General features: G+C 44.0%; 1 protein-coding gene across 7 annotated transcripts in view; it reads right to left on the minus strand.

The window, feature by feature from the left end:
- The window catches only part of LARGE1 (LARGE xylosyl- and glucuronyltransferase 1), a 759,370-nt gene that overhangs the window by 598,654 nt on the left and 134,098 nt on the right, over positions 1-26,618 (minus strand). The window contains exon 1 of one of the 7 annotated variants that reach the window (XM_063704845.1): positions 3,250-3,268. The exons of the other annotated variants lie outside the window; for them this stretch is intronic. The gene's annotated coding sequence lies outside the window, so the exon portion shown is untranslated. Of the gene's footprint in view, positions 1-3,249; positions 3,269-26,618 lie in introns of those variants that run through there. 7 annotated transcript variants of the gene reach the window in all.

Raw genomic sequence — 26,618 nt, forward strand, 5'->3', positions numbered from 1 at the left:
AGAAGAGGTCCAGAGAATCACAGAAACCATTAAAACATGAAGAGAAGGGATAACAACAAACGGACAGCCTGGGGAGGGCATATCCTCAGACCACGGCAGAAGACTGGCCGTGATGTGTCAACGGAAGAGGGAGCAGGTTGGTGCAGACAAAGTGGATGGCCCATGATCTTTCACCTGATTATTTGACCAGGGAATCATGAAACCTACAAAGGAGTTAAAAAACCAATGGACCCTAAGACCTCATCTCTACCCACCTCCTGACATAGGTGTCACACTGACTATAGGTGGAAAGAAAGATAAACCCACATGGTGCTTCCCTAACAGAGCGGAACTCACCCATTGCACACAGCTATAAAAAGCTTCAGATTCCCAAGGAACAGATGTCTATAAAACAGCTGGCTTGGTTCTCCCCTTCCATATTCCCAAACGCATCCTTCCCTCTTGGGTAACCCTTATACCGCCATGACGGTGGTCTGGTTGGACTGACTCCTTTCCCCACCAGCCTTAGCATTTCCAGAAGACAGATACCCACTCCATCAGATCCACCTTGCATTCTTTAAAACTTAGCATATTGCCTGTCAGCTGCAGGTGCCTGATAACTGTCTGTTAAATGAATACATGGAATCAGATTCTATCCAAAGGCCACCCTCTCAAGCTTCAGGAGTTTATGTTCAGTGAGTTGCCAATAATAAACACCTAATGGAGCCGATCACAACTGTCAATGCTGAGCCTGCTTCTGCAACCAATCTGACACGATTTTCTAAATGGAATTCTTTTGGAACAGATGAAAGACCACGGGGCTAGAGAGTGTAGACTAGAAAGTAAAACTGAAAAAAGCAAAATCCTTTTGAACAGAGAATGTTGACTTGAAAAAAAGTCCCCTCTAGGGAATGTTCAGTCTAAAGCATGGAAAACAAACCCTGCGTACACATTCCACCAGTCACAGAGAATGAGAACCACTAAGACCTGTGAATCTCTTAGGATAAGGAAGTGCAGAAAAAGAGGGCTGTGCAGTTAGATAGATGTGGGTTCAAGCCCAGATGCTGCACTTGACTGGCTGTGACCTTGACAAGTCCCCTGTCTCTGGATAAGCTTCCTTATTCATCTGTAAATTAAGATGATACCCTTTATCTTGGAGGGTTGCTTTGAGGCTCAAATGAGAGAGCCTTTGATGAAGTGCTTACCAAAGATATTTTAAGTACATTTCAGGGGCAATCCTTCCTTCCTGGAGGGCAGAAAAGCTGTCTTAACTAGTTTGCTTTTTTTTTTTTTTTTTTTTTTTTTTTGGAGACAGAGACTCACTCTGTCGCCAGGCTAGAGTATAGTGGTGCGATCTCGGCTCACTGCAACCTCCGCCTCCTGTGTTCAAGGGATTCTCCTGCCTCAGCCTCCCGAGTAGCTGGGATTACAGGCACACGCCACCACGTCCAGCTAGTTTTTGTATTTTCAGTAGAGATGGGGTTTCACCATCTTGGCCAAGATGGTCTCAATCTCTCGACCTTGTGATCCACCCACCTCGGCCTCCCAAAGTGCGGGGATTACAGGCGTGAGCCACCGCACCTGGCCCTTAATGAGGTTTTCATCTCTCTCTACTCCCACATTTCCCCCACAGGATTGGGTAGAAAACAGATTCCAACAAATAGGTATTGCCCAATATGCCAGATAGGAGATTTAAACCTGAAGGATCCACCTACTCAATTCTCCTTCGAGAGTTACCGTTCTCCCTAGGTATCTGTGAGGGCCTGGTTCAGGACCCCCCACAGATACCAAAATCCACAGATGGCTCAAGTCCCTCATACAAATGGGCATAGTATTTGCATATAACCTACACCTATCCTCCTATATACTTTACTCAAAATCATCTCTAGATTACTTATAATACCTAATGCAGGCCGGGTATTACAGGTGGCTCATGCCTGTAATCCCAGCACTTTGGGAGGCCAAGGTGGGTGGATCACCTGAGGTCAGGAGTTTGAGACCAGCCTGGCCAACATGACAAAACCCTGTCTCTACTAAAAATACAAGAATTAGCTGGGTGTGGTGGCATGTGCCTGTAATCCCAGCTACTTGGGAGGCTGAGGCAGGAAAATCACTTGAACCCGGGAGGCAGAGGTTACAGTGAGCAAGATTGTGCCACCGCACTCCAGCCTGGGCAACAGAGCAAGACTACATCTCAAAATGGTAATAATAAATTTTTTAAAAACTTAACCAAAAAATACCGAAGGCAATGTGAGTGCTAAATAAATAGTTATACCGTATTGTTTAGAGAATGACAAAAAAGTCTGCACGTGTTCAGTACAGTTGCAACCATTCATTTTTTTTCCTGAAGACTTTCAATCACGGTTGAATCTGTGAATGTGGAACCCTCAGATACGAAGGGCTGACTGTATCACAACATTAAAATCACAATTTTTGTTTTCACAGTTTACTTACAGCAATAAGTCAAGGCAACTAGCAGTAAGTAGCACTTATATGTCAAGCACTTTTCTATATTTTTTCACATATAGCTGCTTATGTAATTCTCAAAATAACCTATGAGATAAACACTATTTCCAGTCCCCACTGTACGGATGAGAAAATTAAGGCGTAGAGAGATTAATTAAGTGGCCAAGGATTATATACTACTAGTAAGAGGCAAAAACACCTCAGTCTCTGCTCTCCCTCAGCAATTGATCCTAAGAACTCTTGCCAGAGGGTGTTTTTCCTTTTACTTTAACCTAAATCCTTCATATTGAATATTATGATTATTTCTTTCCCAGGGTGAAATATATCATAACTGTTAACTCTCATTCCAGAAAAAAGTACAATAGAAAGGCAATATAAAGCTGTAGACAAGGGCTGGGTGCAGTGGCTCACACCTGTAATCCCAGCACTTTGGCAGGCTGAGGCGGGCGGATCACCTGAGGTCAGGAGTTCAAAATCCGCCTAGCCAACATAGTGAAACCCGGTCTCTACTAAAAATACAAAAAATTAGCTGGGCATGGTGGTGGGCGCCTGTAATCCCAGCTACTTGGGAGGCTGAGGCAGGAGAATCGTTTGAACCTGGGAGGCAGAGGTTGCAGTGAGCCAAGATCATGCCATTGCACTCCAGCCTGGGCAACAAGAGCAAAACTCCATCTCACACACACACACAAAGCTATAGACAAATTTAAACTTTTAAAGGAAGGGAGGAGGATAGGAACTGAACTCATTTGGCACTAATAATATTCAAATAACACTGGGGAAAAAACTCTTTAATAAGATACTTACTTTCCTCTTTTCCTCTCTCCATCTGCAGAAGTTAATATCAACACATACAATTTGTAGAAAGTTTTAAAACAGAATCTATGGTGGTTCCCCTTTTATGATAACACGGGCATCTGAAATTAAACCCAGCAGGTAAAAAATATTCCTTCATGAATTTCACTTTTAAATGACACCTCTGTGTACTAAAAACACATTTTTAAGAAAAATCTCAATCTATATCAGAAGTTACTCCAGGAAGTCAACACAGAAATCAACACAAGAAGAACGGAAGGAAGAAACGGGAGGTGGGCTGGAAATTACATCACGAACATGTGCAAATGTTGGCGAATTAACTGGGAAAACCAGCCTCTCATCTGCTGTCTCCCTCCTGCTCCCTGGTGTGAGGGAGGCCTCCCCACCTGTTAACCTGGGTGTCTAAGAGTCATCCCTAAACACCTCTCCCTCAACTCCAAGATCCAACTCTTCGGCCAAGCTGGTCAACTCCTCCTCCTAAACACGTACTCCATCTGTCGTCTCCCATCTGTCTTAACCAGTGAAATTTACATTTATGAAGAACATTGTATGAACCCAAAAAAATCACCATGATCTGTTTGTTTTTGTTTGAGACACGGTTTCTCTCTTGTGGCACAGGCTGGAGTGCAATGCCGTGATCTTGGCTCACTGCAACCTCCGACTCCCGGGTTCACGCATTCTCCTGCCTCAGCCTCCCGAATAGCTGGAATTACAGGCGCCAGGCACCACGTCCAGCTATTTTTTGTATTTTTAGTAGACACAGGGTTTCACCATGTTAGCCAGGCTGGTCTCAAACTCCTGACCTCAGGTGATCCACCTGCCTCGGCCTCCCAAAGTGCTGGGATTACAAGCATGAGCCACCATGCCTGGCTGATCTGTTAAGCTACAAACACAGGATTCAAAGCTAAATGTATTATATAATGTGATCACAAGTATCCTTCAGTCCAAAGCAATAAATTTTATATATGTGTACAAATAACCTATATACCTATATAAGAAAAAAAGGCTTAAATTTTGTAAATTATCTTTTGGTATAGAATATGACTAATTTCAACATATTTTTATATATATGTACTTCCTGAAATTTTATACAAGGAGCCTGCATTGCTTTTACACTTTAAAAGTTATTTAAAAATTGGCCAGGCACAGTGGCTCACACCTGTAATCTCAGTACTTTGGGAGGCCGAGGCAGGTGGATCACCTGACATCAGGCATTCAAGACCAGCCTGGGCAACATGGTGAAATCCTGTCTCTACTAAAAAATAAAAATAAAAAAAATCAGCTGGACGCGGTGGTGCATGCCTGTAATCCCAGCTACTGGAGAGGCTGAGGCAGGAGAATTGCTTGAACCGGGGAGGTGGAAGTTACAATCAGCTGAGATCTCGCCACTGCACTCCAGCCTGGGCGACAGAGCGAGACTCCATCTCATAAATAAATGTTATTTAAAAGTTTTGATCTCTATGTCTTAATTATATTGCTTGCAATTCAAAATACCTCAGCACAGACAGTATAAAATATATATGCATATATATGCATGTATATATATGTATATATATAAGCTTTAATATATATACATATATATTATATATATAAGCTTTAATTTACAAGCTAAGTGCAGTGAGTTAACATCTCTCGTGTCCTAATTGGGAATACACCCTCCAGGGGTGGCTAGTTACCATTTGAGAGACTCCAGTCAGAAGCCTACATTCCAAGCATGTGCTCCAGCTATCTCTCATCAGCACCAGAGGCTTTTAATTAGCATCATGGATGTTAGAAATAATTTTTCATGGGTGTTCAGGATGTGTGGATTGTCTAGAAACACTGCACATGAAGAAGGAATAAAAATCTAAGAAAAAAATATATACACACACATACACACAAACACACACATATATGGGGAACAAAATGGCTCAAACCCTTCAGAATTGCTTAGGATCCCAAACTGATCCTAGTGCATATAACAGTGGGAGGATTTGGACCACTGATTCTAACTAGAAGATTGCCTGAATCCTGCCACTCACACATTGTCACTTGTCTTCAGTGAACCTTTCTTACAAGGTGCTGTCCCAGCACCTAAAGAGAAAGAGCTGGACATCACCGGGGTTTTGTTATAAAACAGGTCCTATAGGCCGGGCGTGGTGGCTGACGCCTGTAATCCCAACACTTTGGGAGGCCGAGGCAGGCGAATCATGAGGTCAGGAGATCGAGACCATCCTGGCTAACACAGTGAAACCCCATCCCAACCAAAAATACAAAAACTTAGCCAGGCGTGGTGGCAGGTGTCTGTAATCCCAGCTACTCAGGAGGCTGAGGCAAGAGAATGGCGTGAACCCAGGAGGCGGAGCTTGCAGTGAGCAGAGATTGTGCCACCTGGGCGACAGAGCGAGACTCTGTCCCACTCCAAAAAAAAAAAAAACCAGGTCCTATGCCAGATGGACCATTGAAAGATGTTAGCTTTAGTATCATTATTTGTATTACTGTCATTATTATTTTCCTACTGCACACCTTTACCCAAGCCACACTCCAACGCACGCGCGCACACACACACATACACACACACACACACACACACACACACACACACACACACACACACACACACAGAGTCTCCCGCCCTGCCTACTGTATCCTAGATGTCTTTCCTCCTCTCTGGGACCTCAGTAGAATCAAGTCTTCCCTGCTTCTATAGGACTGCTCTGTCAAGTCTAGTCCCGGAGGCTCTCCCTTTTTGCTTCTCAACTCCAACAGGAGTCAGCAGCACACTCCTAATCACTTGATTATCTTCTAATCATTTCCTGTGCATTACTTGATCTCTCTTCATTGGACTAAAACCCCTTCTGGGCAAAGGATCTAGGTCTTCCAGGGTTAGTTTTAAGCCTCTCCCTGCGACCAGCATCTAAGACCAAGGAATGTTTACACTAACCCACCTCTACTCAAAGGGTGGTCCTTGAACCAACAGCCATCAGCATCAGCTGATCTTTTCAGATATGCAGAATCTCAGGCCTCACCCTAGCCCCACTGAATCAGAACTGGCATTTTAACAAGATCTCAGGTGATTCATATATACACGAATGTTTGAGAAGCCTGTACTAAAGCACTTAGTAAATAACTGGTTAATAAACAGAGCTGGCCACCCCTTCTCCTCTCTGCTCCTCACTTCACCAGGGCAGTAGGGCAAACTGTTCACATCCTAGACTTCCTTGATTGCAAATTTGTTACAACAGCTTTCTAAGAGATGAAAGCAGAGTTTCTCAACACGTGCCTTTTTCTAACTAAACAAAAACATCTATGGACTAGGGTTGGCTCTGATGATGTGCCCGACTTTTCATCAAAAACTTCCCCCACAAGTGAATACTGACTGAAGAGCACCAGCACCACTCACTTCATTACACCCACCTTACCAAATGGAAAACTGAGACTAAGAGAGGCTAAAGACACTGACTTAGTGGTTGGAAATCCTGGCACGCAAATTCTCGTATTGTTTCCTTTACAGTCTATCTCCCCTATCAGACCATCAGTGTCACAAGGGCAGGGTCTTGTCCATTTTGCCCACTGCTGCCTTGTTCATTACTAGCACAGTATCTAGCATATAGACAAGAAGCTAATCAATAAATATTTATTGAATGGATCAATGACTGTCTCCATCACGGCAGCAGTCTCACTGGATATTCATTACCATACAAACTACTCCAATCACACGATACCCCTCAGCCCACCCTTCCCCTCCAAGCCCATCTATGGAATGCTGTGGAACTTACACTATGAGATCAGAAAACTCCTCTTTATGTTCAACCTCCTTCCTCTCACGTCATTCTGCCTCTTGCTTTTATGTGAAAGTGGAGCTGTCCCCTAAATCACTGCTTCCCCTAAAAGAAAGATCTGTTCCCCTCTTGCAAAGCATGTACCCAACTAAGGGAAAAGAAATGGGCCTCTGTCCTTCTGGCTTCCAGCTGTCTCTCCTGGATCCTCCTGCCACTCTCTCTAATGAAGACCCCTGTTCCACTGTGGCTCACTATCGTCCTCCCTGTCCTTGGCAACTACTGGTCACAGCTCTCATTCTTTTTTTTAAGCCAACAGGTTATAGTAATTTACTTTACATAAGAACAGCGTATTTCAGGCCTACGATTTCCATTTAATATCAACAAAAATAATCTGTATGGAAAACCCAGAAGCAATCACAGAACATAATATGCAAAGTGTGCAAATGTACTTTAAAATGAAAGTTATTCTATAGCATTAGCAAGGTAGAATGTCATAGATATTAAGGAATCCATCTCATTGTAGCTAATAATCTTTTTGCATGTATAGCCAATGCAAATGTACAAATTACAACTTAGTGTTGATATTAAAATGTGTAACACATCCTCAGATCATTTGTTTGAAGATACTAAAATAATGTCATGTTTATATTTCATTATTTATGAAAGTCATCAGCTCATTTCTAAAGCTTCATAAAGCATTGCACTGATAACGTGTGTGTAGCCAGGAGAAACTGTTCCCTGAACTTAAAAGGTGAAAGACATACCAGGTGCAGTGGCTCACGCCTATAATCCCAACATTTGGGAGGGCAAAGGGGGAAGAATTGCTTGAGGCCAGGAGTTCAAGACCAGCCTGGGCAACATAGAGAGACCTACCATCTCTAAAAAAATGTAAAGACTTTAGCTGGGCATGGTGGCATCTGCCTGTAGTCACAGCTACTCGGGAGGCTGAGGGAGGATGATCACTTGAGCAAAGGGTTTGAGGCTGCAGTGAACTAAAAATCACAAAACTGCACTCCAGCCTGGGCAACAGAGTGAGGCCCTATCTCTAAAAAACAGAAAATAAAAAAGCAAAAAAGGTGAAAGGCAATATCCTATATTGCTACTGCAGATTAAAAAAAAAATTATATGTGTATGTGTGTGCGTGTGTGTGTACATACAATCCCCCACATCACACCAAGAAACTGCCCATAATCCAAACGGGAGGTCATTTACTCCTCCCATTCTTGATAACTGTAATCTCCGCGTGACCATTCTCACATTCTTCCTCCTCTCCACTCACTTCCATGATGAAAATGCCCATCCAAAATATCTGCCACTTCACATGAACCAGGTTCACATTCTAGGCCTTGTCATCACCCAAAGCAGCACAACCTGCATGGTTTAAAATAGCAATATCCCCCACAGTCCCCCACAATCCCGCTGCCAGCCCTCCAAGGCTACAATTGCATAGATTCTTTACTGTCATCATGATCCCCAATCCACTGCCCTTCTTTATCATACTCTCTATCCAGGTCTAGTTTTTTTCGTTGTTGTTGTTTTTTTTTTTTGTATTCTCTCTTATTCAGCGTAGATGCTGCCACGGTTCCTTACTATAATCCCCTTCTGTAAGTACTCGCCCCTCCCTTGGCCCTTTTTGTTTCAGATTGCAGTAGCCTGGGAAAATCCAACGCTTCAGATGAATGCAACCCTCCTTGCTCTTCACAGCTTTATGTGTGAAGCCAAATGGGGTAGGAAATCACACTCTCAGCCTGGCAGATATGTTTCAGTTAATCATTTCTGATTTCAAATGGGCACTCAACTGCTCAGAAATGCTACTGCCTTTCTCTAGTAAACTCACTTCTCCAACCTCTGAGATACTTATTTCATACATTTTTTTTCCTCAAACCTCTTCCTTCCTGAATGATAAATTTTAGGGGTATTCCAGGATTCAATGTGGGATCCACACTTTCTTTCTCTCCCTAGGTGAAAACACCCATGCCAACAGCTTGCAAAACAATCTCCCGGCTGATGACTCCCATATTCCTCCCTGTAGCTCTGGCCTCTCTTCTTAGCTCCAGGTCCATGTGTACAATGACCTTCTTCCTATATACCCACTGGATAAACCCCCATGCATCTCAGACCTCAACTCCTGATTTCCTCGTCCAAACCTGCTCCAGAAAGGGCAACATCATTTACTCCATTGCTCAAGCCACATATATGGGAGCCATTCTCAGTTCCTCACTCAAACAGTTCATCTTCGGCAATCCACGCATTCTCCAATTCAGGCAAATTTCTGCTATTCCATTCCTCGCATACATCGTCCTCTCTCCATTTCTCCTGCCACTATACGAATCGAAGCTACCATCGCCCCATGCCCGGGGCTTCTGCATTAGCAGCCTCATTCAAACTCCACTTGAAATTACTCAGTGTTGGCCAGGCGCGGTGGCTCACACCTGTAATCCCAGCACTTTGGGAGGCCAAGGCAGGTGGATCACGAGGTCGGGAGATCGATATCATCCTGGCTAACACGGGGAAACCCCGTCTCTACTAAAAATACAAAAAATTAGCCAGGTGTGGTGGCGGGCACCTGTAGTCCCAGCTACTTGGGAAGCTGAGGCAGGAGAATGGTGTGAACGCAGGAGGCAGAGCCTGTAGTGAGCCGAGATCACGCCACTACACTCCATCCTGGGCAATAGAGCGAGACTCTGCCTCAAAAAAAAAAAAAAAAGGAAATTACTCAGTGTCTCTCATCAACTCTTAAATCCAAACTCTTTGCTCCACCTAGAAGCACCTGACTTGACCTCGATCTCTCCGACCTTGTCTCTGGCCACTCTCTCTGCTCTACTCCAGCCACACTGACCCCTTCACTTCTGGAACATGCTTCAGGGTCTTTGCAAGTGTGCTCCCTGTGCCTGAAATGCTTATGTTGGGCTCTTTGCTGGACTGCATCCTTATCCCTCTAGACTGGATCTTGAATGCTGTCAACTCAGAGAACTCTTCCCAGACAATCCTATACCTCAGTAGCCCCCTCCCCAACTTTGTCTATCACCATGCTGCGGTCATTTTCTTCATAGTACTCATCAAATTTCTAAATTAAACAATTATTTGATTGATTACTTGCTTAATCGCTGCTGCGCCCACTAGATTTTAATCTCTACTTGTGCATAAACCATGACTACTTTATATTCAAGGTATATCCAGACGCATGGGAAGCATTCAGTGAGCATCTGCTGAATAAATGAATGAATGAATGAATGAACGAATGTGCCATCACCAGGCGGCCTGCAGTCACTCTCGTACTGCTCCAATAAACCCTTTTAAAACAAAGGTCCAGCAACTAGCTGTCTGACTGTACAACATCTGTAACATGAGAAATGGAATCCACACAGCATCCCACACAGGTCCCTGAGACAATGGGGTACTGCCCCTCAGACACCCTCTCGTACATGTGAGGTCATTTGCAAAGTTCACTTTGGTAACTTTCTCTCCTTCTCCCTGCTCCATGGGAATGACCACACAGGAAGCAACTGGTGCCTCCCTCCGGGTCTGGGGCCACGCGAGCATCTCTGTGGAATTTCCTCCCTGAAGGTGATCCTCTGGCCTGTCAAACTGGCACTTCCTAATGGCACTTGGCCTTGGAGGCACTATTAAAAATTCATCATGTGAACTCTAATTTAAAAGCCACATGCAATATGCTCTCAAACAAACATTGAAAACTTCGAGTTCACTATGTTGAAAGGACCACAAGGGTCCACTCCTGCCAACTCAGTTTGTCTTGATCCTGCTGTGAAGTCAAATTCTCTGGCTGCAGAGAAACATGTACAGTTGCCTTCAGAACCACTGTGGTGTCACAGATCGGGGCAGTGGCCCCCCTGAGGCATCCAACACTGTCCTCAACCACCCATTTTCATACAGCTCTGCAGTCAGGACACATTAGTTGTCACCTAAATTGTGCCCATCTTGTCTCTGTTATATAACAAGCAAACTCCAAGGCACAGTCTGCATTTCACATGGGCCTCACAGCATTTACAAAGCTCTGGGGGTCAGGAAACCTGGCCTCAAGCATCAGCTCTGCAGATACAAGCTGCAGGAGCCTGGCAACTGATTCGTTATCCTGGAGCCTCCTGTCATTTTTCTGGGAAAGCCCATGGCAATATCAGGCACTCGTGGTTGTTGCAAGGATTGCAAGAGATCAAATGAGATCCAAAATACGATTATCAAACAACAATATGAGATGCTATGTAGTATCAATAGGACTAAAATAAATTGATTGACTACAGCTGTTCGACCAATCAAAATCTAAGGACAGTACAGACACTACTGTTTGTTTGCTTTGATAACCACAAATCATGTGTGAGGTGGGAAAGATGTGCTCTGATTCTGTCTCAAGGCTGTGTATCTTGGAAAAGGAAGAACTATTGAAAAAGGAAAGAATACTCTTACATCTACCAGAAGGGCGGGGTGGGGGTGGGGGGGGGGGGGCGGACGGAAAAAAACTCCTCCAAACACATTATTCAATATGCTACTGCTCTTCTTGAAGGGACCATATCCATTTTTCAAAAGAGACTACCCCTATGAAACAAATTATGTCTCAAAATTTAGCACCAGAAAATGATTCTCTCATGAAGAATCAATAGGCTTCCTTGGATAAGACAATGGCCACTCTTACAAAACTTACCTTATTCTCCATAGTTGACTTTAAAAAAGGGTTAAAAAAAATAGAAGACATTAATCTTTTTTTTTTCTTTCTTTCTTTTTTTGAGACGGAGTCTTGCTCTGTGGCCCAGGCTGGAGTGCAGTGGCGCGATCTCGGTTCACTGAAAGCCCCACCTCCCGGGTTGAAGCAATTCTGCTGACTCAGCCTCTCGAGTAGCTGGGATTACAGGCACGTGCCACCACACCCAGCTAATTTTTATATTTTTAGTAGAGATGGGGTTTCACCATGTTGGCCAGGCTGGTCTCGAACTCCTGACCTCAGGTGATCCATCCCCCTTGGCCTCCCAAAGTGCTGGGATTACAGGTGTCAGCCACTATGCCCAGCCAGACATTAATCTTAATATTTTATGTAACCTAGTATGCTTAATATATTAGCATGTTAACATGTAATCAATATAAAGCATTACTAATGAGGCGCTTTAGTTCTTTTTCTCATCTCGGTCTTCAAATACAGAGTGCATCTTATCATTGACAGCATATCTCAGTTTGAAGTAGCCACGCTTCAGGTGCTTAAGAGCCACATGGGCTAGTGGCCACGGTGCTGGACTGTGCAGGTTTCAGTATTTTCTAAACCTTTACATCAGACTGAGAATGGAGTTGAGGCAGACAGCCCAGGAAGCTTTGCCGTAATACAGGCTGGATAAATAGCAGCAGGAGTTAGTGGCAGCAGAACTATAGAGAACCGGATTTAACTGGATGTGACAGTGCTTAGGAAAGAAGAAAACATTTATTGGGCAACTAGGATACCCAGGTACCATACTGACACTTTCACATGGCCTTAATTCACTCAGCTTTTACAATCCATCTGTGCGACTCCACTTAACAGAGAAGGGCACTGAGGTTCAAAGAGGTTAAGTGGCTTAGGTCCCACAGCTGTAAGAGAGGCACTGGGAATAACCCCAAGATTTCCAGCTTCAAATTGAATGTGCTTCTCTCAATTTGGTAGCAAAGGCCTCCAAAATCGGATCCCTGTCGACCTCACCTTTCCAGCTTCATACCCTGGCATGGTCCAAATCACACCTTCTAATCCAGGAACACCACATGGGCAAAGCTGCTATGTGGCCTCACACTTCTCTGCCTTTCCACCTGCTGCCTCTTTTAACTGCTAGACTTTCCCACACCAACTCTGCTTTTCCCCATGGGGAGCCTCTAAGTCAGTGGTTCTCAACAGGGGGTAATTTACCCCCAGGGGACATTTGGCAATGTGAAGACAATTTTGATTATTAAGACTGGGGGGTTGGCGGGGCTCAGTGGCTCATGCCTGTAATCCCAGCACTTTGGGAGGCTGAGGTGGGCGGATCACCTGAGGTCAGGAGTTCGAGACCAGCCTGGCCAACACGGTGAAACCCCATCTCTACTAAAAAATACAAAAATTAGCTGGTATGGTGGCACATGCCTGTAATCCCAGCTACTGGGGAGGCTGAGGCAGGAGAATCACTTGAACCCAGGAGGTGGGGTTGCAGGGAGCCGAGATCGCGCCACTGCACTCCAGCCTGGGTGACAGAACAAGTCACTGTCTTAAAAAAAAAAAAAAAAAAGACTCAGAAGGGTGGGATGCTACCAGCATCGGGTGGGTCAAGGTCAGGAATGCTAATAAACATCTTACAAGGCACAGGACAGTCCCACAACAAAGAAGGATTATGCCCCAAATGACAATAAGGCTGAGACTGAGAAACCCTGGTTTAAGGCAAGCACTTCTTCAGAGAGGACCTTTCCCTCACTGAAAGGTTCCAAGGATGTTTCAACCAAGCACATGCACAAAAGATGACCTGCATATTCACTGTGGTCATCTTTATCTTTTCCTCCAGAGTCATCTCCCTTGGCTTGGGGAAGTGAAGTGCACTGATCTGCATCCCAACGAGTTTTCTTAATTTCCACCCTTTGTATTGTTCCACACAATCTGGATTGTGCTTTAAAAGGGCAGGAACTCAAGTTTAATTGAGCCACAGGCAGGCAGGTGGTGTGGACATTACTTCTAGCATAGAGATCTCTCTGGGGTGACACAGGTACAGAAGCAAATGGGAGGAAAGAATCGAGAAGTAATCAAAATTTTCCACTTACAATATTAACCTCTTTCAACAATGCATTGCCAAAGAGATCTTTAATGCAAATTTATCTTTCCTGAGGATATACATTCTTCCTGGGGTCAGACTACAGCTTCAGGAAGGCTGATTTTTATGTTTTTCTTCTGAATGTTAAATCAGCCCTTAATCACATCCATGGGACTACCTATGAAGCCCTGCCTTGGAGTATTTCGATCTTTGTTCTTCTGATTTTCATTCTGGAAACGGACGACGTAAGCAGGCAGGCCTCACATTTTCATTCTGCTTAAGCAAATACACATAAGCATTTCACAAGGACCAATACTGGGAAATGCACTCTGGCATTCCTTAGTGTTGAAGGGTCCTGACTTGTCTAACGTGCAGTGTATTGTTCTTCCAAGTTCCAAAGCCTAGGGAGATTTCATACAAATATCTCTGGTGCCAAATGATACAGGGAAGACAGCTATTGCTTTACCTTTTCTCTACCCTTTGCCATTCACTACAGTCCACAAGGCACCTACTGACTGTGGTACATGCTAGGCCAGGTCCCGGGCTGGAGAATGGGGATGCAGAGATGGTCAGGACATGGGCCCCTGCTCTCGAGGGGCCTCAAGAGAGTGTACAGGACAGTCAGGCAGACACAAACATGAACATAAGTCGGGAGCCAGGGACACATGATTCTCAGGAAAAAATGAGCTGAGCCAGAAGATGGCACAATTTCAAAAGAGTGAGAAGGAGAGAGAAGTCATTCCTGGCAGAAAGAACCATTAGAAAAAATGAAAGGCTGGAACCACACAGTGTGGCAACCAACCGCTCCTTCCAGAAGAAAAGGTAGAGAGAACACTCAGATAATGGGACTGGGACAGGACTTGAATGCTCAGTGAAGGAGAATTTGAACTTCCTTCCACAGCCCCTAGGGAGCCACTCGAGATTTCCGAGCAGGAATGATGGGATCTGTGCTTAAGACAATCAATGGCCAGGCGTTGTGGCTCACACCTGTAATCCCAGCACTTCGGGAGGCTGAGATTGGATGATCCCTTGAGCCTAGGAGTTCAAGACCAGCCTGGGCTACAACATGAGACCTCATCTCTACAAAAAAAGCATTTTTTAAATTAGCCAGGTGTGGTGCCACATGCCTGCAGTCCCAGCTACTTGAGAGGCCAAGGTGGAAGGATCTCTTGAGCCCAGGAGGTCAAGGCTGCAGTGAGCCATGATGGTACCACTGCACTCCAGTCTGGGCAACAGAGAGGGAGGGAGGGGGAGGGGAGGGGGAGGGGGAGGGGGAGGGGGAGGCAAGGCAGGTGAAGGGAAGGCAGGTGAAGGGAGGGAGGAAGGAAGGACTAATGACCTTGAGGCCGAGCACAAGAAGGGCTTGTTTAGGTGGAGGCCCAAAGGCCAATGTGAAACTTTCTTCTGGGATGCCCTGCTGCGGGCCCTCCCAACAGTCATGCCCCTGTTTTGGGGGGCTTTCCTTGTTAACACATTGCAGATTCAGTCACACAGGGTAACACTATGCTGAGGAGTGGGGCCTGTAGCTGCAGGGGATAAACCATGACTGGTCTCATGCTTTACAGCAACATCTCCTTTGCCCGGAATTGGTTCAGGGATGACCTGTGACACAGTCCTAGTTATGAGGTGCAATGAAAGGAGAAGTCATCAAAGGGTCACCAAAGCCACCACAGGAGGAAAAGAGTCAGGAAAGAAATTCTTTTAGACAGATGGAAACATAAGTTGCCTCAGGTCACAGAAAAAGTCTCTATAAGGATAAAGCACAGGGACTCTTGATTCCAAGAACCTTGAATTGTACCGTGTGATGGTTTCCAACAGCAATGCCCTTTAACCCTTGTTTCAAGGTACCCCCTGATTTGAGCCACATAAATATCCTTGTAGTGAGATGGGCTTTTTCTTTTTATTGCAGCGAAATACACATAACATAAAATTAACCACTTTAACAAGTACAATTCATGGCATTTAGTACATTCACGATGTTGAGCAACCACTCCTTTATCTAATTCTAAAACATTTCCATCAGTCTGAAAGAAAACCAGTCACCTCCCATTTTCCCTTACTCCTCGTCCCTGGCAACCAACGTCTGCTTTCTGCCTCTATAGAGTTAGCAGCTCTGTATATTTCATGTACGTGGGATCATTCAACACATGGCCTTTTGGGTCTGGTTCCTCTCACTCAGCACCATGTACCCAAGGTTTATCCATGTTGTAGCGCATGTCAGCGCAGTATCCTTTTTTTTTTTTTTTTTGGAGAAAGAGTCTCGCTCTGTCGCGCAGACTGGAGTGCAGCGGCGCAATCTCGGCTCACTGCACCCTCTGCCTCCTGAGTTCAAGCAATTCTCCTGCCTCAGCCTTCCCAGTAGCTGGGATTACAGGCGCCTGCCACCACACCCAGCTGATTTTTGTATTTTTAGTAGAGATGGGGTTTCCCCATGTTGGCCAGGCTGGTCTCGAACTCTCGACCTCAGGTGATCCACCCGCCTTGGCCTCCCAAAGTGCTGGGATTACCAGCGTGAGCCACCGCACCCAGCCTAGCATCCTGTTTTACAGTCCACTGCACGGATAGGCCACATTTTGTTTATCCATTCATCAGGTGATGTTATATTTGGTATGCTTTTACTTTGGGCCACCGTGAATAGTTTTGCTACAAACATTTGCGCGTAAGTACTTGTTTGAGATGAATGCCTTTTCTTAAGTTTACCTAAATCTCTTCGCTCTGCATACATGGGATTTATCTTTATTATTATTAATGATTCTAAATTTCTAGAACCTAGCACATAAGGTTCTAGAACCACACAAGGAAGGGTGGTTATTTCATTATATATGTCTGGCTCTATGGTGGGTGCTTAATCCACCCCAAACTCCTAATATTTGTCTATCATTATTCCACCCATTATTGTACACATCAGACAACCACAGCTCAGGGTAGGTTAAATAATATGCCATACATTACACACAATAGTATAGAGTGGAACCAGGAAGTACCTAGCTTGTAATCTGGCACCCAGCAGCTCTACAGTGAGAAGTAATCAAGTTCCTAGCGACAGTTTGATCATTTTAAAACAAAAGGCCAGGCGTGGTAGCTCATGCCTGTAATCTCAGGACTCTGGGAGCCGGAGGTGGGTGGATCACCAGAGGTCAAGAGCTGGAGACCAGCCTGTCCAACATAGTGAAACCCCATCTCTACTAAAAATACAAAAATAGCCAGATGTGGAGGTGTGCTGGCGTGTGCTGTAATCCCAGTTACTTGGGAGGCTGAGGCAGCAGAATCACTTGAACCCGGGAAGCGGAGGTTGCAGTGAGCCAAGATCGCGCAACTGCACTCTGGCCTGGGCAACAAGAGCAAAACTCTGTCTCAAAAAAATTTTAAAAAAATTAAAATTAAGAGAAAAAAAGAACTAGGGGGTGGTAAGAAGGTACAGTCTACTGTATCTTCCTCTCCTAATTCTACTTTCATGGTATACAATGCTCACTGGGCTATTGTATCAGTTTGCCAGGGCTGCTATAACAACAGTGCTACAAATTGGGTGGCTTAAACAGCAGCAATTTGTCTCACAGTTCTGTGGGCTAGAAGTTCAAGATCACGGTGTGAACAGGGCACGCTCACTCTCAAGGCGCTGGGGAAAGATCTGTTCCTGGCCTCTCTCCTAGCTCCTGATTGGACCTTAGCTGGTGGCAACACAACTCCAACCTTCACGCGACATTCTGCCTGTGTGCACGTCTGTGTCCAAACTTCCCGTTACAAGGACGCTGGTTATAATGGATTAAGGACCCAAGTGGCTTCAGTATGACCTCAACTAATTGCATCTGCAACAACCCCATTTCCAAATAAGGTCACATTCTGAGGCACTGAGGGTTGGAACTTCAACATATGAATTCTGGAGAGAGAATTCAACCCATAACAGTTACCTGCACCATCGAGTAAAAGACAAGAGTAAACCACTGTGAGACAGAGTCAAAAAGAGGCATTTCAGTTCCACGGGGTCAGTGACACCCAGTCCCCAGCAGCCCCTGTCGAAGAGCAGTGGGGCTGACTCCAGGCAGCTGGAGGATGGACAGGATGGCCTTGACAGCTGCCACAGGCCTCAACATTCTGAATGGTGTGAAAGAAGGAGCATGAAGCCAAGCTTTAGGAAATCTCAGTCAGCAACTGACTCTGACCCTGATGAACACAGCCTCTCTGAATTTCAGCATCCAAATTAAAATAACCGTGGGTTCAATAACTGATCTCTAACATCTAACACACAACATCTGCTTATCCATTCCAAAATCCATCAGGAGACATAAATCCCTCCTCTGCAGCAGTGCAAAACTATTTAGGGCTTAGAACAATTTCTTGCTTTCCTTGCTGCAGCTAAGAACTTTTAGCTAATGTTCTTGCAACCTTCAAAGTTACAGAGTAAGTCTCAGGCATCCCGGCCTCAATATAAAATCAAATTGTTCAGATATATCTCACTCACACAACACATTAGACAGATGTAGCACATAGAGTAAACACTCTGGTTAATAAGTGCTAGGTCGTTAGTTGTGGGGCTGTCAGTAGAACCCAATAACTGTGATAGCACACAAAGGTGCCCCCGACTTAGAAATCAAGCTAAATGCTTTCCATTTTTATCACCCAATTCATAACCTTGTTGTCTGGCTTTAAGAATCAATAGCCTGGTGGTTTTGGTATCCAATAAATTTGTCTTAGTTTGGACGTTTTTCATTTCTCATGCCACTTGAAGAGAGCAGGGTACGGTAAATTGCTCTTCTCACAGGATTTGTTTTTCCAAATCTATAATTTCACACTGACGGCCAGGTGCTGTGGCTCACGCCTGTAATCCTAGCACTTTGGGAGGCCAAGATGGGTAGATCACCTGAGGTCAGGAGTTCAAGACCAGCCTGGCCAACATGAGGTGAAACCCCATCTCTACTAAAAATACAAAAATTAGCCAGGCATGGTGTTGGGTGCCTGTAATCCCAGCTACTCGGGAGGCTGAGGCAGGAGAATCACTTGAACCTGGGAGGTGGAGGTTGCAGTGAGCCGAGATTGCACCACTGCATTCCAGCCTGGGCAACAGAACGAGACTCTGCCTTAAAAAAAAATTCACATTGATGTGTTCCAGAAACTAGTGAAAGCAAAGAGGAAAGAATGCAGACAGCAGAAGCCCCATCCAAAGACCAAGGCAGCTTCCAACTGTGATCACTTAGGACAATTCACTGAACAAGTTCCATATGAGCAAATGTCAACTGGTCTACCCCAGGGTGACCCATCACTCACCTAGCAAATAATACTTACCTAGCACTTAGTATGTGCCAAACCCCGTGCTAAGTAATTTACGTAAGTGACCGCATTAGTCCATAAATTCCACTGCTTTATGCACACACACAAATAGATATACATTAAGATATTTATTTCTATATTTAAATAGTACACTGATAAAAATAGAAAGCAATGCCAGCTCCGTGGATAACAGAAAGCAGCAAGAGACTGAAAGAACCAGCACATGGTAAAAGAAAATCAATGTGTGTGTGTATATATACATACATATACACGCACATGAGGCTCAGACAAAGAATTGGCATATCCAAAGTTAGCCAGAGGGCAAAGGATAGAATTAAGTCTGGAGTCCGAGTTCTTCTTTTTGGGTTCTTCTGTTTGTTTTATCCTCCTCCTTCTCAAATCAACTATTTTTAAAAATGTTTGAAGCACTAAAATATGGCAAGGTTCATGACTGAGAAGCATTTAAGACGGGAGGGAGAGTAACCCCTATCCTTTATGTCTCTCCCAGTCCAAATCCACAGAGACAGAACATGGTTATCAGGAGCTAGAAGAAGAGGAGAGTGGCAGTGACTGATAATGCATATGGGGTTTCTTTTGGGGGTGAGGAAAATGTTCTGGAATTCGTTGTGACAATCACACAACCTTGTGAAAATACCAAAAACCACTAAATTGTACATTATATGAATTGTACATTTTAAACACACATTTAAATGTGTTGTTTTTTTACATCAGTGACACAAGAACAATGAAGAGTCAGGGCTTCATCACACAGATTAGCTACTACCAAAATAAAGAATCAAATTGGGCCAGGCGCGGTGGCTCATGCATGCAATCCCAGCACTTTGGGAGGCCAAGGCGGGCGCATCACGAGGTCAGGAGATCGAGACCATCCTGGCCAACATGGTGAAACCCCGTCTCTACTAAAAATAAAAAAATTAGCTGGGCGTGGTGGTGCGTGCCTATAATCCCAGCTACTCGGGAGGCTGAGGCAGAAGAATCACTTGAACCCGGGAGGTGGAGGTTGCAGTGAGCCAACATCACGCCACTGCACTCCAGCCTGGCAACAGAGTGAGACTCTGTCTCCAAAAAAACAAAACCAAACAAAAAACAGAATCAAGTTTAAAAAAAAAAAAAAAAGAGAGAGAGAGGGAGTGTTCCACTTCCACTCATCACACCCTTATTTTTCCTGAGAAATTTCCAGACCGTAGCGTGTCAGGCCATACACTACAGTGCTTCACTGTAGTGCTGATTTAATCAGCACTGTAATGCTGTGACACAAATGCTATGGTACTCAATTTACACATGAAACGACTAAGTATCCAAAAGGTCAGGAGATTCCCTCAGGATCATATAAAGGGCCAAAAGCTTGTCTTCTAGGTCTCCTATCACAGCACTTAGCAAAACATGTTAATCCACTGGATCTGTTTCTCTCTTATCAGAGTGATGAGAGTCCCTTTGAGCACTATGTTTCTTCAGAAAAAAAAAAAAAAAAAAATTGCAAGAGCAGTTTGAGATTATAGCCAAATCATGGGAAAAGGGACTAGAAGGCTGAGATATTTAAAAATTTGTTTGGGAGGCTGAGGCGCTGGATCACCTGAGGTCAGGAGTTCAAGAACAGCCTGGCCAACATGGCAAAACCCCATCTCTACTAAAAATACAAAAATTAGCTGGGCATGGTGGCGGGCGCCTGTAATCCCAGCTACTTGGGAGGCTGTGGCAGGAGAATCGCTTGAACCTGGGAGGTGGAGGTTGCAGTGAGCTGAGATCATGCCATTTCACTCCAGCCTGGGCAACAGAGCGAAACTCCATCTCAAAAAACACAAATCTGTATGGAGAGTTATCATGAAAGGAGGAAGAGGTGTGTACTAAAAGTACTCTCCAGACAGAAGAGCAGTGTTTTGTTGTTATTGTTGTTGTTGTTGATTTAATCAAACAAGTATCCATTGTGGCCTACTATATATGAGAAATTGCTTGCAACCCAGCCAAGGATATGGTCGCAGGGCAAGAGAATGGCAGTGCTGGTGCCACTGCATGATTCTGGCAATCGCTGCTGCAGAACGGGCTCTAACTTCCCTGGTGGTTACTGACCACCAGGCTCTACTGGAAGTAGTGGGCGGTAGAGGGAGATTAGAGTGGTCTTTCCTCAATGGGCTCTAAAGAGGACCTACGTGTTTAAAAGGAGCTTCCAAGTTGGTAAAGCCAATCAATTCTAAATCACTAAGACAATCTCTTTCTTTTTTCTTTTTCCCCTTTTAGTGCATGGCAGATCCAAGATTACCTCCAATCCATCCTTCAGAGACCTCCTCTTTGGTAAAACCAACTCAGACTCCTCTGAGCTCTCACTAGACTCTGCTTAATTAGAATGGCTTTTCGTTTCGTTTTGTGTAACAACTGCAAAAATTGCTTTCTGCTAATGAATAAACCAATAACATTACGACTTGCAGTAGTATTTTCTATCATATACTGAGCAGTATCTTTCTGCAATGCCAAGCTCTACATACATGAGTGCTTCACATACGTTGTCTTACTAAAATCCAACCCTGTAAATTAGTTAATACTATCCCCAATGTATAGAAGAGGAAATAAAGCAATTTGCTCAAAGTCACAAGCCAGTAAATGATGGAACAAAAATATAAACCCAGCAATCTGACTCCAGAATGTCTATTTGTCACCATATGGCCTGTGTATAGCGTGGGAGCTCCTGGAAGTTAACTAAAAAACTACTAACTTCTCGCTTAAATTTGAGGGAACAAAAATGGAAGGTAAGGATTTCTAGTGCCCTAATTCACTTTTTAAACCAGTTCAGAGTTTAGGTGCTCCAGTGCAAGATCAATAATGTATTGAAAAGTTAGAATAAAAGTGGCATTCTACCCTCAAAGAAGTCTGTTCTGCTTTCAGGAGACAGTCACAGGTACTAATATGCACAAAATGAATCTTTATTTTATTTATATACACACAGAGTTTATATTTGTACATAAACAATATAAATACTATATATTCATACAGTATGTATACTGTATAGTATATATACATACACACATACACATATGTATATACACATATATGTATAATGTACACACATAGACACAGTTTATATTTGTACATATTTATACTATATTTGTACAGTATATATACTGTATATTATATATGTGTGTATATACATATACGTATATACACATGTGTATACATACATATGTGTATGTGTATATACATATATGTGTATACATACATATGTGTATATATGCATGTGTATATATGCATATATACATGGGCATATGTGTATATATACGTATATATGTGTATATATATACACACACACCCCACTTAAGTTAGCCATCCATTTTATGAATTAGAAAACTGAAGTATTCAGATGTTACACAACTCATAAAGTCACTCGATGAGTAACGGGTGAACAGTATCTCACCCCAGGCCTGCCTGTTTCACATCCAGCACTCTTTCTAATACCCTAACGGATTACTACCAGAGTGGCTAGTGTGCATCACCTACCCTAGGCTAACAATGCACAACATGAAAGGAATCAAGACAGGAAGAAACCCAGTGCCTGGTTTCTACAGACCACTGACAAGTTTAAAAAAGAAACAAACAAAACTGTAAAACCCATGTGTAGTGATCACAGGGCCAACTGGAGGGGAAAAAAACATAATTTGTTCGTTTACAAATACTTTTAAGCTGCTTGTCAAACAAAATGAGTTTGTCTGCCAGATGAGATCTCAATTTTCTAAGTTCATTAGCAGCTGATGAACAGAAAGGGTCACCTGGTGATTTCATAATTTGGCCCTGAATCTTGTCAAAGCCACTTAAAAAAAAAATTCCAAGCTGTCAAGAGAGAAAGGAAATGCCATTTTATCTAATTTGTGCACTATTTCTGTGCAAACAAGGGGTAGATATTTAGACATGCTGTATTAAGTTGCCATAACCAGGGCAGGGTGGTAAAAAAATAAAAAGGAGAAGAGGCAGGACTGTTTAAAATGCACAGTACCAGAAGCCACAGGCAGCACTAAATTGCCTGGAGGCCAAGTCTGACAGCATCTTTATTATTTTTATTTTTTTAATCCTGTAGGTAGCAAAAACATGCTTCTAAGTTACAAAAATTCCTCAAGAAGTCCATTGTCTTTTGGGCATACGTAGGCACAGTATTCAGGTGCTGGGAAGACAGGGAAGGTGGCTTTCCAAGTTCTAATAAGGCCCTTGTTAGAAGAAAAAGGCTCTTATTTTTACTATACATTCATTTTATACTGCAAAGGAGCACCAAAGTTCTTATTCAAGCATATTAATTGGAAAAAAGCATCCCCAATATATTCTCTCCAAATTGCTCCACCAGGAGCTATCAAGGTGAGATTCAATATTGCTACTCCCAGCCAAAAGGCACTTCTCTTTTGAGGAATTAATTAGATTTGGTCCCTGGAATTCCATCTCAGCCTCTCCAAAGCTGAGAGAGGTTACCTAGGAAAGGGTGGACTCTTCTCTCCAAGAGATAGGAAACAGTACAAAATATTCCAACCTTATAAAGAGGTGCCTCAGAAGGAGGTTGGGGACCTCTCTCTCTCCCTACTCCCTCCAGAGGGTCTCCGAGAATTCTCCTCCCTTCAGAGCCTCCCCTCCTGAGGGGGTCCCCTGGCATTTCCCTCAGGTCTCACTCAGCTTAATTCTCACATCCTTGAAGAGCCTTCCTCAGTACCAAATACCTGTCCTGCCTATAACACCATTACAACTTCACAGTAAGATAGGCTGGGCGCAGTGGCACACACCTGTAATCCCAGCACTTTGGGAGGCCAAGGTGGGCGGATCACCAGGTCAGGAGTTCGAGACCAGCCTGGCCCATATAGTGAAACCCCGTCTCTACTAAAAAATACAAAAATTAGCCAGGCGTGGTGGCGCCTGCCTGTAGTCCCAGCTACTCAGGAGGCTGGGGCAGGAGAATCACTGGAACCCGGGAAGCAGAGGTTGAAGTGAGGCGAAATTGTGCCACTGCACTCCAGCCTGGGTGACAGAGTGAGACTCCATCTCAAAAAAAAAAAAAAAAAAAAGAAAGAAAAAGTAAGATAATGGTACACATGCACTGTAATAGGTCTTCCCTCTCAGAATGTTTTGCTTCATTCCAAGTTAAGTGAATGGCATGCTATACTTCCACGTAACAGCTGGTATTATCTTCTACCCAATTTCAAGCAGAAACTAGAAAAGATCTTTGAGACTTCTGATTTGCTGGTTAACCTAAACCTCTGGAAAAGCACTGGAGAGGCAAGTTTTACAGAATATGGGGCACTAGTTAGACTGGTGACCTTATTCTCAGTGGTGATGTTATCGTCCATGGCAATAAGTGAGTGCACTGATCAGGACATTTTCCCTACGCTCCTCCTAACAAGACAGGATCTTCATGGGTGATATCTCAATATTGTTCTGAAACAGCTTTTAATTTCCAGAATTTCAGATTTCTATATTTGACACCTGATATAAAATAATATTTCAAAAGCAAATAAAGGTGATTTTATGACCAGTCCTGCCTCCAAACTATCTTCCTTCCAAGTCAACTCCAAAGTCTTCTTCCACACCCCATTCACCACAGGCTTCCTGCATGAAGCCCTTCCCAACATGTTGCACTCAGCTCAATCAGAATGAGAAAAATCAAATATTCAAGTCAGCCTTAAAAATCTTCATCTCTCAGTTCAAAAGAACTTAGTGAGAAAGTTACCCCCTCCCTTGACAATTCTTCTAATGCATTCCAGGCAAGCCTCAATACACTGTTAGTGTGTCCTTACAGCCCTTCAACACTTGGTAAGAAGGAACTGAGAGTTTCCATTCAGATAGCTTTTGGCTAGTAGCAGCATCTAGCCAGACTTGAACATGGTTTAGTTCCTGTGCTTCCCTGCTATTTATAGAGAATGACATAAACTTCTTAATATCTTTAATGTATTTAAGTAAATAACAAGGTCTTAAGAAGATGTGGCCAAACACTATAAAGGGATATGAGGATGACAGAGTTCATGAAACCCTGCCCAGTAAAGTCCAGGAGGCCAGGGACCAAGCATCCAGCTGGTTCTCAGCTATGTCCACCATACTTGGTATTATTTGTTGGCTGTGTCCTCAACCAAATCTTACCTTGAGTTGTAATAATCCCCACATGTCACGGGCAGGGCCAGGTGGAGATAAGTGAATCATGGGGTCGGTTTTCCCCATACTGTGCTCGTGGTAGTGAATAAGTTTCATGAGATCTGATGCTTTTATAAAAAAGGGCATTCCCCTGCACAAGCTTTCTTGCCTGCTGCCATGTAAGACGTGCCTTTGCTTCTCCTTTGCCTTCCCAGCCATGTGGAACTGTGAGTCCATTAAACTTATTTCCCTTATAAATTACCCAGTCTTGGGTGTATCTTTATTAGCAGTGTGAGAACAGATGAATACAGTTAATTGGTATCAGAAGTGGGGTGCTGCAATAAAGATACCCAAAAATGTGGAAGGAACTTTGGAAATGAGTAACAGGCAGAGGCTGGAACAGTTTGGAGGGCTCAGAAGAGGACAGGAAGATGTGGGAAAGTTTTGAACTTCCTAGAAACTTGTTCAATGGCTTGGACCAAAATGCTGACAGTGATATGGACAATGAAGTCCAGGTTGAGGTGGTCTCAGATGGAGATAAGAAACTTGTTGGGAACTGGAATAAAGGTGACTCTTGCTAGGTTTTAGCAAAAAGTCTGGTGACATTTTGCCCCTGCCCTAGAGATTTGTAGAAACTTGAACTTGAGAGAGATGATTGAGAGAGATGATTTAGGGCATCTGGCAGAAGAAATTTCTAAACAGCAAAGCGTTCAAGAGGTGACTTGGGTGCTGTTAAAAGCATTCGGTTTTAAGTATTCACAAAGATACGGTTTGGAATTGGAACTTACGTTTACAAGAGAAGCAAAGCACAAAAGTTTTGAAAATCTGCAGCCTGATAATGCAATAGAAAAGAAAAACCCTTTTTCTGATAAGAAATTCAAGCCTGCTGCAGAAATTTGCATAAGTAATGAGGAGCCAAATGTTAACTGCCAAGACAATGAGGAAAATGTCTCCAGGGCACGTCAGAGGTCTTCACAGCAGCCCCTCACATCACAGGCTTGGAGGCCTAGGAGGAAAAAATGGTTTCGTGGGTCAGGCCCAGGGCCTTGCTGCTTTCTGCAGTCTCAGGACTTGGTGCCTTGTGTCCCAGCCATGGCTAAAATGAGCCAACATAGAGCTCAGGCCATTGCTTCGGAGGGTGCAAGGCTGAAGCCTTGGTGGCTTCCACATGCTGTTGGGCCTGGGGGTAAAGAGAAGTCAATAACTGAGATTTGGGAACCCCTGCCTGGATTTCAGAGGATGTATGGAAATGCCTGGATGTCCAGGCAGATGTCTGCTACAGGGGCAGAGCCTTCATAGAGAACCTCTGCTAGGACAGTGTGGAATGGAAATGTGGGGTTGGATCCCCCACACAGAGTGCCCACTGGGGCACTGCCTAGTGGAGCTGTGAGAAGAGGGCCACTGTCCTTTAGACCCTAGAATGGTAGATCCAGCAACAGCTTGCACCAAGCCTCAGGCACTCAACACCAGCCTGTGAAAG

This window comes from Gorilla gorilla, chromosome 23 (genome assembly GCF_029281585.2).
Source record: "Gorilla gorilla gorilla isolate KB3781 chromosome 23, NHGRI_mGorGor1-v2.1_pri, whole genome shotgun sequence".
NCBI classification, from domain to species: Eukaryota; Metazoa; Chordata; class Mammalia; order Primates; family Hominidae; genus Gorilla; species Gorilla gorilla.